General features: G+C 38.2%; 1 pseudogene; it reads left to right on the top strand.

Annotated features, from left to right (window-relative positions):
• The first annotated feature begins 4,352 nt into the window (after window positions 1–4,352).
• LOC101347641 (N-alpha-acetyltransferase 50 pseudogene) lies at window positions 4,353–4,850 on the top strand (annotated as a pseudogene).
• Window positions 4,851–13,985: the final 9,135 nt, after the last annotated feature.

Raw genomic sequence — 13,985 nt, 5'->3', positions numbered from 1 at the left:
CTCCATTTGGTGCTTGGCTGAGTTCTTTATCTCTTCATTTGATGTTTTAGGGTTTCAGGATTGTTGTATTCTCTGTTTGGCTTAGTTTTTCAGATCTTTGCTGTGGAGGGACGGCGTGGTGCTTCTGCCTAGAGCGCCATTTTGCCAGAACTCTCTCCTATTGTATATTTTAAAGACTCTTGAGTCTCTGGGTGGTGCAAACAGTTAATGCATTTCAGCTGCTAACCAAAAAGTTGAAGGTTTAGCAGCACCTCAGAAGAAAGATCTGGTGAGCTACTTCCAAAACCCAGCCGTTGAAAACCATGTAGAACATAGTTGTACTCTGACACATATGGGGTCTCCATGAGTTGGAATCAACCTGATGGCAACTGGTTTGGTTAATTGGTGATTACACTGGACTCACTCAGATATCCAGGAAATCTCCCGATTTTAAGATTCTTAAATTAACCACATCTGTGAAGTCCCTTTTGCCATGTAAGGAACATATTCACAGGTTCGGGGAATTAGGACATAGGCATCTTTGGGGGAGGAAGTAACTATTATGCCTAGTACAAGAGACAAACCACACAAAACCACAAATAAGACATCACAACAATAATAATAACACATAACATTTATTGAGCATATACTATATGGCAGGTGTTGTACTGAGTGCTTTACTTGGCCTTGGCTCATTTCCTTGATGGGAAACCAAGTACTCAAAAGTTAATGCAAATTTCCCAAAGTCATACAGATAGAAAGTGGCAAACTCAGGTCTGCCTGACTTCAAAGATCATGCCCTCAACCACTTCACTACGTATAATTAAATACTAAACATGTGCATATTTAGTGGTTTACAACTTTTCCTCACCACAGAGTACTGCTACACTTTTTCCCCTGAGATCCTGTTTTGAAAGCTTTTGAATATCAATTTTTTTCATTAACCAAAGACATATTTAACTTCTGATTATTATGTCTGATAGGTTTGAGCTAACCACTTTGCCGTATTTTGAATTTATATAACTCCAGCGCAAACAATACAACTTAATAATTTTACTGAACATATTTAGGCTTCATTTTGGAATAGTGAAAACAGAAACTTCCACAACCACCTTTGTAGATGCCTGAAAAATTGGCCCAGGTTGAAGTAATGATCTGGGAGACTGGCCTCAGTCTCAAAGAAACAGAGAATTCAGACAGACTAGAGAAAAGCAAAAGGAGCCCTAGCGGTGCAACAGTTAAGCACTGGACTGCTAACCAAAAGGTTGGCAGTTCGAACCCACCCAGAGGCTCCTTGGGAGAAAGACCTGGCAATGTGCTTCCGTAAAGATTACAGCCAAGAAAATTCTATGGGGCAGTTCTACTCTGTCACATTGGGTCACTATAAATTGGAATCGACTTGATGGTACCTAACAACAACAGAGGAGAGCAAAGAGCATAAATGATGTCTAGGAAGTTGGAAACAAGTAAGTCTAGGGATAAGACACAGGAAGCTAGTTAAGGGGAACTGGAAAAGGAGATTAAAAAGAGAAAAATAAACAAAGCATTGAGGCTTTGCAATACAGGTAAATAAGGTTGAATTTAAACAGGTAAGAAAATACAGTCTGGAAAGTTTCTGAACCTGGCTTTACGGAGATTAATCAGCAATAGAACAAAGCAAAGAAGAGAGGAGGAGGAAGCAATAGTAGTCACCTTCAAGAGGGAAATTGGGTGGCTGGGAGACATGGAAAGGGTAGAGACTAACTTTTCACTATATCATCTTTTGATTCTTCTAAATTTTATCAATGTGCATGTATCTAAATTTATAAATGTGTATAGATAATCTTTACTGATCCAAAGTGCCATATAGTAAAATTAGGCATTCATTCTTAGTCAGTACTCATTATAAACCACCCTACCCCCACTCTGCCCTTCCTTCATAAAGTTGTTTCAGTTCTTTTCTCATTTGCTTAAAAAATTGTTTTTAGGCCTGTGTCAACCTACCTCATCCTAAGCGTCAGCTCTCAGTTGGCTGGTGCCCAAGCATCTTATAGTTTATGTTTGCCCAATTTGGATGAGAACCTATTTCAGAACTGACTCAGGAATCTCACAGCATGCTGTCATTTGTCCCCAGGATCCATGATCAGTAATAGAGTCACAAGACCTACAAAAGCCAACCGAGCCCAGGATCCCTGCTGAGACAAGGCCAATCAGCTGGCCCCATCCACCCCATGTTCACTTCACCAGCAGCAGGTTGGCATTGACATTTCTTTTCAAAATAGTGTGCAATTCAAAGCAATTTTTTTTTTAATCTCATAGATCAACAGGTATCCTATTGTTATCTAGTTCTTTTTTGTTTCTAACAGCTAACTAATAAGGTAACTCGGTGTTCGTTTTTGTGGGCAGATGTTGAAACTTTGCACTTTCTGAATAATCTATGCTTCACTACTGTTTCACTGTATTTGTAGTATTGGAAGCTAAACAGTCAAAGTACTCCATAATGCCTAGGCAGCCAACCTGTTGCATTAGTGCTACGAGAGGTGATGAGGCAAATGGAGGACTTTAGAATTCTTTGAATGTTTTGAGGCTTATGGAAAAAGTTGCATTAGGAAAGGATTTCTTAATCAGATAAGTAACTTAATTGTATTCAAAGCCATAGTGTTAAGCTCTCGGTAAGATATTAGATGTTATGCATGACATTATATAAACAAGTCATAGCAGGCACAGAAAAGATAATAAACCAAAACTCACTGGCACAGCTAGCTCCTGAAAGTCAGTTAGGTTACTCTTTGCACATTTTGCCAATTTCCATGTATAAGATCACATGCTACATTGTGTGAATGAAAGTGCTCCAACCAAGTACTTGATCTGCCTGTCATATGTTAGTCAGTGGAGAAATAGTTATTGAGCTTCTACAGGTGAGTAATATTTTAAACTCTGTTAAAAGGAAAACACCCGAGGATGGAATAATTGCTAAGCATCTGACAGCTGTGCTTTCCCCTCTTGGGACTCCTGGAAGGTAGGAAATACTCAGTGTTTTTCTATCTGTGACTAGTGCAGTGTTAACTCTGAAACAACACTCAATCATAATAAAGAGAACATTAGATTTTGATCAAAGATTCTATAGAAGAATCCTGATCAAAAGGGAGAAAATGCAGAACAGAATTTAAAATTATCATGGATTCCACACTTTCTGGAGCCATGGAGGCTGGACGAATTTTTGAAACTATTTCCAGGAGATAATCTTCAAAACTTAGACCACAAATATCCCCTAAAGTCTTCTTAAAACCAAACAATAGTTTAGCTTAACTAGTAAAAAAAGGTCTGGCTTGATCATTACGCTCTTTTAAGAACTATCTATATGGGATCAAAGGGACAATAGCAACTTGAAAGATTAGACAGAAACCTTAGGGGGCAATGAATTTATGTTAATGAGGGAAGAACAACTCAGAAAAGGAGAGCGAGAATGGTTGCAAAACTCGAGGAATATAATCAATGTCACTGAATTGTACAAGCAGAAACAGTTGAATCAGTGTATATTTCACGTGTATATTCTCAAAAACAAAAAATTAAAAAAAAAAAAAAACCTTAGAGAAGAGCTAAGATTCAGAACTAAAATCAATTAATGTGTCATAATTCACAAGGCAATTCCACATGTGTTATCTCATTCACTTCTTCCATGACCCTTACAAATGAGGAAATTGAACTTCAGCAAAGAAGTCGGTCCTAAAATTAGTGACTGGGCTTGAAACCAAGTAGGTATTGTTAATATTTTTATATGTGTGATTACGGCCAAGCATATACACTATGCAGATTTTTAGAGATTTCATCCATCTACCCCCTAATTACGGATAAGAAATTACAAAATTATATTACAGTGTTCAACTCTTTAAACATTTCCTTGTCCCAGAGAGCAGTAGGGTGCTGTTTCATTCATCATGCCTATTGCTGTGGCCCTAAAGGCCCCCTGGTGGAACAGAAAGACATGGTTCTTATTCTTGGACTCTGCGTGTGTGGGGGAGGTGGGGAGTGGCGGGTATGCGCTGGTGGAACAGAAAAGCACGGTGGACTGCATGTGTGTGTGTGTGTGTGTGTGTGTGTGTGTGTGTGGTATGCTGTTGAGTCGAATTAGCTCTAAAACGTACCATGTAGCCTCTGAGATCAACTTCCCTCCTTCTGTAATACCACAAACGATTCTCTCCTTCAAATTGCACCTTCGGCGGCAGGCGGGAACCTAACGCCCGATGTGCACATGCGGAGAAGCGCGGCCCCAAAGCGGCGGCAGGAGACACAGGGCGGTGCTCGCTTCTCGCCGCCTCTGTCTCCAGCTCAGCTCCCTGCGCCAGGCGAGAAGGCCGGCTGGTGGGCTTGAGTGGCCTTAGCAGGCGGGGAAGATGAAAGGTAGTCAGATCGAGCTGGGAGATGTGACACCATACAATATTAAACAGTTGAGATTAAACCAGGTCATCTTTCCAGTCAGCTACAATGACAAGTTCTACACGGATGTGCTGGAGGTTGGCGAGCTAGCAAAACTTGCATATTTCAATTGCAGTAGGAACGGTATACTGTAGGGTGGATCATTCACAGAATCCGAAGAGACTTTATATCATGACACTATGATGCCCGGCACCTTACCGAAGGCTAGAAATAGGAACTAAAATGTTAAATCATGTCTTAAATATCTGCGGAAAAGATAGCACTTTTGACAACATCTGTCTGCATGTCCCGATCAGCACTAACCCAGCAATTGAGTTCTACAGGAAGTTTGGCTTCCAGATTTTTGAGACAAAAGAACTATTAAGAGGTTAGAGCCCGCAGATGCTCATGAGCTGCAGAAAAACCTCAAAGTCCCTTGTGGCCAGAATGCAGATGTGTAAAAGATAGACAACTGAACAAATTACTAATGAACTTTCCTGAACTAGCTTGTTGCCAAATAAGAGATGCCCATCGATTTCCCCTTCTTTTAAAGCTTTCCCTTCCTCATTCTTGTTTTTCTTTCTTTCCCTTTCCTCTAAAAGTTTTAATACTTTCAAGGACTGTAAAAATCATGTTTGGATCGTTTTAGTTTTATTTTTGTGAGATGGTTTGATTGAAGGAAGGAAAAGGTATAGATCTGTTCCATTTCACACTTAAGACATATGGTCCCAAAAGTTGGAGTATTAAATAATTTTAGATTTTTTAGCTGATTTTTTTATTTAATGTTCTGCTTTCACATTGAAGGACAGAGCCTACAAAATATTGTATATTTCAAAAGAGAAAAAGCAGCAGCAGCAATATCTTGTTCTCTAATTCATAGACAAGTTTAGCGTATTTATGGTACTTTGGGTTTTTTAAGACTATTTGTGGGATACTAATGCCTAGATATTGCCTTCACTTCACTTTTAGTCCTGAGCACTATCTCCAAAATTGGACCATAGTTATCCTTGTAAGAAATACTAACATTTTTTTTTAAGCAGTTGTTTCCTCTCCGTGGTGGTTGAGAATGGGTAGGACAGTTTGGGTAGGCAGTGTTACATTATTTTGCTCTCAGTATTAAATTGCTTTTTACTAATGAGTGGGCTCGTTGTTTGCAGGTGCATTTTTCCTGCTACTGATTGTGGCGTTAATTTTAGAGTGTAGGCTGATGAGGTTTTTTTTTAAAGATCCTAGCTAGAAATATGGCCTTTAACTGACCTAAAGAGGTTTGTTGTGATTTACTTTTTTCTCTGGTCCTTCTTCTTCAGTAAACCCCAACAATAGTTTGTCTAACCTTAAAAATGGAGTTGATGTGCCATAGGTCAGTACCCTTAAATAAACCTGAAGCAAAAGTGTTTACTTCTGAACATATTAAAAAATACCTAAAAGGAAGCTTTGATGCACTTGTGATACAAATACGTTTAATGTCGGCTAGTGCAGGTGCTAAACCTGTGGTCAGTAAGCATTTGAATGATAAAGGAAAGAATATCTAGACAGTGTTTTTGAAAATAACATAGCTGTGCTATTGCTTATCTGTTGGAGAACATCCAGATTTGCTTACACTCTTGCGCCTACAATGTTGAGTTTAAGGGTTTGGAGAAGAGTGGAACTGTTAAACATAATGCTTCTATTCTTGGAAAAGCAGAAGTCTAGAAGTGTTAATGCAAATGTCACTGTAACCTGTTCTACTGACCAGACTGGTTTATGCCAGATTATTTTCTGGTATATAGGAAATGGTTTTGATAGGCTGATAACTTATTGTAACATGAGAAATCTAAAATTTTCATAGTCCAATCTCCAATATTTTAAATTTTTTACATTGCCAATAGTGATAGCCCAACAAATTGTTCTCCTTAGACTTGAAAACAGTGTACAGGGCTTGAATTTTCTGTCATTTGACTTTAAAAGTAAGATTGATTCCTAATATTTATCCTTTTATGTATAATTCTGGCATAAAAGTCCTCTCTCTCCAAATACATTAAATGATGAGAAGATTTTACAAAATGTTTATGCATTTTATAATCCTAAATTTTTATTTGAGAATGTGAAAGTACAGTAGACTTCAACAGTGTTATTGAGTGCCAAGAATAATACAGAAAAGGAAGATAGTTGATGAATGCATATACAGGGGTCTAACCTTAAGATAGTAAAAATGCAGAAAGACCACACTGGTTTCATGAGTACTGGTTTCTTAAGCAGTTCAAATCTTTGGAGAAAGGTTTAGCATAACATACTTTTAACCTTCACCAGGAAGCTTCTGCTTGCTCTTGCTGAGAGAAGAGTGCTTGCGTTACCGAAACCATAATTAGTTCAAGGAACTCAGCCTTTTTCTAAACTTCCAGGCATCAAAATAGATTTTGATGTGTAAATGAGTTTTCTGAGATGACACTGCCTCTTTCTATAACCATTTCACCTGGACTATCTAATCAGTCCTGTGAATATATCCCTAAATATGGTTACTGAAAACAGAATAGCTGCTTCATAACAATTAAGTACATATTATTTAAGGAGGAAAAAAATATTAAATTTTGAATTGAGTATGCAGGCTCCCTATTATTATAGAATTTCTTTTTCCACACTAGTCAGTTATTTAACCTAAATTGTAATTGTTTGTAAAGGGTTAATTCTCCTACATCAAACTTGTATTAAATAATTCCATCCACTTATGGAGGAGGAGGAGAATATGGAGAAGATAGAAGCTGGGCCCTAGTTCATATGCCTGTGAGTCAGTAAATACTGAAATAGTGTCCCACGCTGAGTTGTTTATTTTGATACATGATAAAAATTATCTTCTTTTGAGGTAAAACAATAATTTTATTAAATGTAAAATCACACAATATGCCCATCATATTTTTCAGGACAGTTTTACTGTGGGGCAAATAGGTAAAAAGTATACTGTATGGTATTGCATTTAGGTTCTGAAGAAAAAAATCTACAGAGAAATCTGTTGCAATATATAATCTGTTCAGATTAGTTTTCATATGGGGAAAGAAGTTCTGAAATATCCCCAAAGCAGTTTACTCATCAACTGAAAGTCCTCCAAAAAACAGAACTATTGGGAAACCATGGTGTGTGGTAGTAGAAAAGAAAAGCTCCTTCCTTTTTTTGGAGGGAATAACTTTAAAAGTACTCAAATGGCTAAATTTACTTCGTGCAGTTAAGAATTAAACTTGTCAGTTTTAACAGTGCTGTTATATCTGAAATTAAAAAAACAAACTGCCAATTGGCATAACAAACTTTATTAAGAAAATGTTCTGCATCCCACTTTGGCGAGGCTTCTGGGGTCTTAAGAGCTAGTAAGCAACCATCTATGATGCATCAATTGGTCCCAACCTACCTGTAGCAAAGGAGAATGAATAACACCAAAGACACAAGGAAAGTATTAGCCCAAGAGACAGAAAGGGCCACATAAACCAGAGACTGCATCAGCCTGAGACTAGAAGAACTAGATGGTCCCTGGCTACTCTAATGACTGCCCTGACGGGGAACAAAACACAAAGTCCCTTACAGAGCAGGAGAAAAGTGAGGTGCAGAACTCAAATTCTAGCAAAAAGACTAGACTTAATGGTTTGATTGAGACTGGAGGGACCCCAGAAGACATGGCCCCCGGACTCTATGTTAGCCCAAAACTAAAACCATTTCCGAGGCCAACTCTTCAGACACAGATTAGACTGGACTGCGGGACATAAAATCATACTCGTAAAGAACATGCTCCTTAGCTCAAGTAGATACATGAGACAAAATGGGCAGCTTCTGTCCAGAGGCGAGATGAAAAGGCAGAGAGGGTCAGGAGCTGGTTGAATGGACATGGGAAATCAGGGGTGGAAAGAAGGAGTCACTGTCACAGTGTAGGAAGAGCAACTAAGGTCACATAAAAATGTATGTATAAATTTTTGTATAGAGACTAACTTGAATTGTAAACTTTCACTTAAAGGACAATTAAAAAAAAATTGCACCTCCAGGTCACCTCTTTCAGTAAGTTTTTCCCAATCATCTATACCCTACAATATATTCCAATTTGATTCCTCATTCAACACCTCCCAAGTAACAGTCTCACTTTAGCATGAATATTACTGAATCTCTTTAGTGTCTCTGTTAAATGTGTGTCTAATGTAAGCTGCTTACATTACAAATTTGACATTTAATTCAGATTTATGTACCATGTGAATACTCACTAGATAGAAATATACACAATGCTTTTATTTTAATGAGTTCACCACCTCATCACAGAGCAAATATAAAGGGGCACATTTATGATATTGGGCTCTGACTTTTATGTGTCTAGTTCTTAATTTCACTATGACCCCAGGATATTATATCATGGACTAAATTAACAAGGGCTCTCTGATGCCATGAACCTAAATTAGACAACCCAGTTTAATTTACTACTTTCAGTACTTTAGGCTAGTCATTCTACTTCTATTAGGCTCAGTTTATCCATCTTTAAAATGGGAATTGTTGGAGAGAATGCTTAGCCCCCATTCCTGGTTATTTCCTCCTAGGAGGAGAGTTCTTTCATTGAAATAACACACCCAGCCTCTTCCTCACTCCTCCTCCTTCCTACCCACCCCCTTGTTCCTTCCCAGGGTGGAGAAGCATCTTATCTGATGTGTGAATTTGCGAACATAAGTAGCTCATTCCGTATCTCTTCCTTTTCTCTTTGGAATCTTCCTGCCTTCAGAGAAAACGTGTGCTTTACTTCTCAATTGGTTCTGAACTTTGGGTTAAGGGCGTCACTTATTAGCCCCATCAAATCTCAATAGGAATAACAGTAGTCACAATAAAGATTGTTTTGACAATACTGTATTTGGTAGAGTGTAAAACATCTTTTATGTACAAAGAGTTAATACATAAATTTTATCACGTCTTTCACATATGTATCTATTTCATAGTAAAATTTTAAGGAGATTCATTTATTCATTCAATCAGATGACTGAGTTTTGACTAACTCTACCAAAAGGAATAAACAAGTTTAATAATTACACTTGAAAGAAAATATTTTCTACCAAAAGTTTTCAGGTGTACATAGTTTATTTTTTAATATTTAATAAAATTTAATTTTCTAAATAGGTACAGTCTAGAGTTTAGAGAACTATTGTAATATTGACTGCAAAGATTTTTTTAATCTAATATTTTTTTCATAACTTTCGGCTGCTAACCAAAAGGTTGGCAGCTCGAATCTACCAGCTGCTCCTTGGAAACTCTATGGGGCAGTTCTACTCTGTCCTACAGGGTCACAATGAGTCAGAATCGACTAAATGACAACAGGTTTGGTTTGGTTTTTACCTCTGTGAACTACAATAATTTTTAAACATGAACCTGGTAAATCTGAGAAAACTTAAAACTGGAAATGAACATGCCAAATAATGCTGTATGCTTTTAATCCAAGAATCACACTGTTTAGGAGGTCATAACATTATCCTTCCATAGCCTGAAGTGATAGTAGATGAATTACGATTACTTTCATTCATTGTCCTAGTCACTGCTGAACAAACCAAATTATGGCCCTTATTTTCATGGAGCTTGTATTTGAAAGAAGAGCATGACTACATAGTTTTGAAATCACTTTTCATCATTTCATAACCCAGGCTTGACAATCATCTTATAAAATTGATAATTCTCAAAAACTAAAATTAGCAAGACTCCAAATGTTTTATTTCTGAAAGGAAAACTAGTATTCATTTGGTATAACTTTATGCACACGTTGTTGCTGTTGTTAGGCGTCATCAAGTCCATTCCGACTCATAGCAACCCTATACGACAAAGCAGAACTGCCCCCATAGGGTTCCTAGGCTGCAATCTTTACGGGAGAAGATTGCCAGGTCTTTCCTCCCAAGGAGTTGCTGGTGGGTTTGAACCGCTGACCTTTTAGTTAACAGGTGAGCACTTAACCATTGTGCCAACAGGGCTTCTTTCTATGCACAAAATCCTATTTAATTTTCATACTACCCTTAAGAAGAGTATTATTATTACTATTTAATAGATAAAGGAACTGAGGCTCTGTGACATTACATAATACCTACAAGGTCATATACATTGGTTAATGCAGAAGGAGATTTTTCACCCAGGTCCTTCTGATTACACAATTCATACTCTTCTGCTAGAATGGATCAGCTGATGTCAGTTATAACCCAAGTCAAAGTCATCAATATAATGATAAATATTCTTAAAGGATAAAATGACATATATATGCCTATCAACAGATGAATGGATAAACAAAATGTGGTACATAACATACAATGGAATGTTACTCTGCCAATCTGATACGTGCTACAACATGGATGAACCTTTAAAACATTATGCTGAGTGAAAAAAGTCAGTCACAAAAGTACAAGTATTATATGATCCCACTTATATGAAATAGGCAAATGTATAGAGACCAAAGTTTATAAGTGGTTACCAGCGCTGAGAGGGAGAGAAAACAGGGGAGTCATTGCTTAGGGGTCACTGAGTTTATGTTAATGGCGGTAGAATAATTTGGAGACAGATAGTGGTAATGGTTGCACAACATGATGAATGTAACCAATGCCACTAAATTGTGCACGTAAAAAATTTTTAATTGGAAATGTTTTGTTATATATATATTCTTTTAATACTTTTATTGTACTTTAGATGAAGGTTTACAGAATAGTTTCTCATTAAAAAGTCGGTACACAAATTCTTTTGTGACATTGGTTAACAACCCTATGACATGTCAACACTGTCCCTTCTCAAACTTGTGTTCCCTATCACCAGCTTTCCTGTCCCCTCCTTTCTAGTCCTTGTCCCTGAACTGCTGTGCCTCATTACTCCTGTTTTGTTTTACGAGGTGTCCAGTCCTCAGCTGAACGGTGAACTTTGGGTGGGGCTTCACCACTGAGCTGAAAGGGTGTCTGGGGGCCATACTCTCGGGGTTTCTCCAGTCTGTCAGGCCAGTAAATCTGGTCTTTTTTGTGAGTTAGAATTCTGTTCTACATCCTTTTCCAGCTCTGTCCAGGACCCTCTATTGTGATCCCGGTCAGAGCAGTCAGTGGTGGTAGCCGGGCACCATCTAGCTGTACTGGACTCAGTCTGGTGGAGGCCGTGGTAGCTGTGGTCCATTAGTCCTTTGGACTAATCTTTTCCTTGTATATTGTTCTCTTCATTCTCCCTTGCTCCTGAAGGGGTGAGACCAGTGGAGTATCTTAGATGGCTGCTCACAGGCTTTTAAGACCCAAGACACTACTCACCAATGTAGAATGTAAAACACTGTCTTTATAAACTGTGTTATGCCAATTGAGCTAGATGTTCCCCGAGACCATAGTCCCCACAGCCCTCCGCCCAGCAATTCAGCCCCTCAGGGAGTTTGGAAGTGACTATGGAGCTTCCATGACCTTTCCTTGTACAAGTTGTGCTGGCTTCCCCAGTAATGTGTACTGTCTTACCCTTCACCAAAGTTACCACTTATCTATTTAGCTCCCCCTCACTCCTCCCATCCCTCATAACCAAAAAAGATTGTTTCTTTTTGTGTGTAAACTTTTACATGAGTTATACAGTAGAGGTCTCATACAATATTTGTCTTTTTGTGATTGACTTATTTCACTCTGTATAATGTCCTCCAGTTTTGTTCCTCTTACTCTCCTATGCTGAGTTCCTTTTGTTTGTAGATTTTTTTTCCATTTCTTTTGTTTTTGTAGGTTTTGTTTTTACTGAAACTATGTTTTTCTTCATTTTGATGAGTAGGTTTGTTAATTTTCTTTGTGGTTACCTTGAAATCTACCCTTATCTTCCTAGATTCGAACCAGTCTATTATTACTTGGTATCACTTGACTTCCTCTCCATTAGAAGGTTCTATACCCACACCACTTATTCCCTCTTTTATTGTTCGGATGCTGTGGTCATTTACAGATTAACCTCTCTGGTTCCCTTTTGTAATTCTTCTGGTTTTGCATAGTCCTTGAGAATTCATTTCCTAGGTTGGTATCTGGCTAGTATAATCCCGTGGCCTATATTCAGCCTGTGGTCTGATATTGTTTGTTCTCAGATGGAAGGACTTCCTTTAATAAGTCTTGTAAGTTTGGTTTGGTTTTTACATAGTCCCTTAATTTCTGTTTATCTGGAAATGACCTAATTTCACCATCATAATTGAATGAGAGTTTTGCAGAATATATTATTCTTGGCTGGCAATTTTTTTCTTTCAAGGTTTTATATATGTCATCCCATTGCCTTCTTGCCTGCGTGGTTTCTGCTGAATAATCCAAGCTTAGTCTTCTTGTTTCTCCTCTGTATGTGACTTTTTGTTTTTCTTCAGCAGCTCTCAGGTTTCTTTCTTTGTCTTTGGTTTTGGTGAGTGTGATTATTATGCCTTGGTGATTTTCTTTTGTGGTCTATCCTATATGGGGTTCGTTGAGCTTCTTGAATGGTCAGCTTTTCATCTTTAATGATATTGGGGAAGTTTTCTGTCAGCAATTCTTCAATGATCCTCTGTGTCTTCTGTTTTCTCTCCATTCTGGAACTCCGATCACTGCAAATTTTTGCTTTTGATTGTATCCCACATAATTCTCAGGGTCTCTTCATTTTTCTTTGTTCTTTTTTCTCATTCTTCCTCAAACAGAGTTGTATCCAAGTGTTTGTCTTCAATTCCGCTGATCCTGTCTTCCATCGTTTCCAATCTGCTCCCAGCCCTTCTGTGACACTGTCCATTTCTGAAATCTTGTTGTTTATCTTTTGGATTTCTAATTGTTGTTTTTGTATAATTTCTAGTTGTGAATTTATTTTGGCATTTTGCGCCTGCATTATTTTCCTGAATTATTCCATTTTTTTGCCTGTATTTTCCATGAATTTATCTGCCTTTTCCATGAATTTGTCTATTTTTTCCTCATTTTTGTCTGCTTTTTGCTTCAACTCTTGGATAATTCTGAGTATTAGAGATTTGAATTCCCTATCAGGTAGTTCTAGTGCCTTTTATTCTACTGGAAAGTCATCTGGTGTTTTATTTTGGACGCCTACTGGAACCATCCTGTCCTGTTTTTTAAGTGTTTTGATATTGTCTGCTGTAGTTATTCTTCTCGTTTATTGATTGTATGTTTTTTTTTTTTTTTTTTTTTAATTTGGCTATGTCTGAGCAGGCAGGCTGTGTGTTCTTTGTTGTTTGTTTGTCTGTGTGCCAGATACTTTTCACCTCCTTCTCCAATTGGCAGGGTCAGTCACTCAGATATGGTACAGCAGGGCAGGTCTAGCTGAAGAGGAGTTGCTGGGATGGATTGTTTGTGACACTTACTACGGCCACGAGGGCGGGTTGGTAATCAGTGCAAGGCAGGTTCCAGTAGGCCGTGCCTGTGCTGCTTGGTGGTGTGATGTTAAGTGCACAGTGCAGGTAGGCAGGACAGAGGGGGGAGATTGTCATGTGTGGAGCTAAGATGGGTATGGGAGAGAGGAGAGAGGAACAGGAGCCAAAAACATACAAGCAAACAAAACAGAGTGCTAGGGGAGCCTGCCGTTGGGAGTAGAGAGATGAGAGACTATGAAATGGAGAAAAACAAAAAGGGGAAGAAAAAGAAAAAAGTGAATAAAAATTAGAAAGAGAAAAGAACAGCAAAGCTCCCAGGGATCCC

This window comes from Trichechus manatus, unplaced genomic scaffold (assembly GCF_000243295.1).
Source record: "Trichechus manatus latirostris isolate Lorelei unplaced genomic scaffold, TriManLat1.0 scaffold00009, whole genome shotgun sequence".
Lineage (NCBI taxonomy): Eukaryota > Metazoa > Chordata > Mammalia > Sirenia > Trichechidae > Trichechus > Trichechus manatus.
Note: the sequence above shows the minus strand (reverse complement) of the source record. Positions and strands in the feature narration are given on the sequence as shown.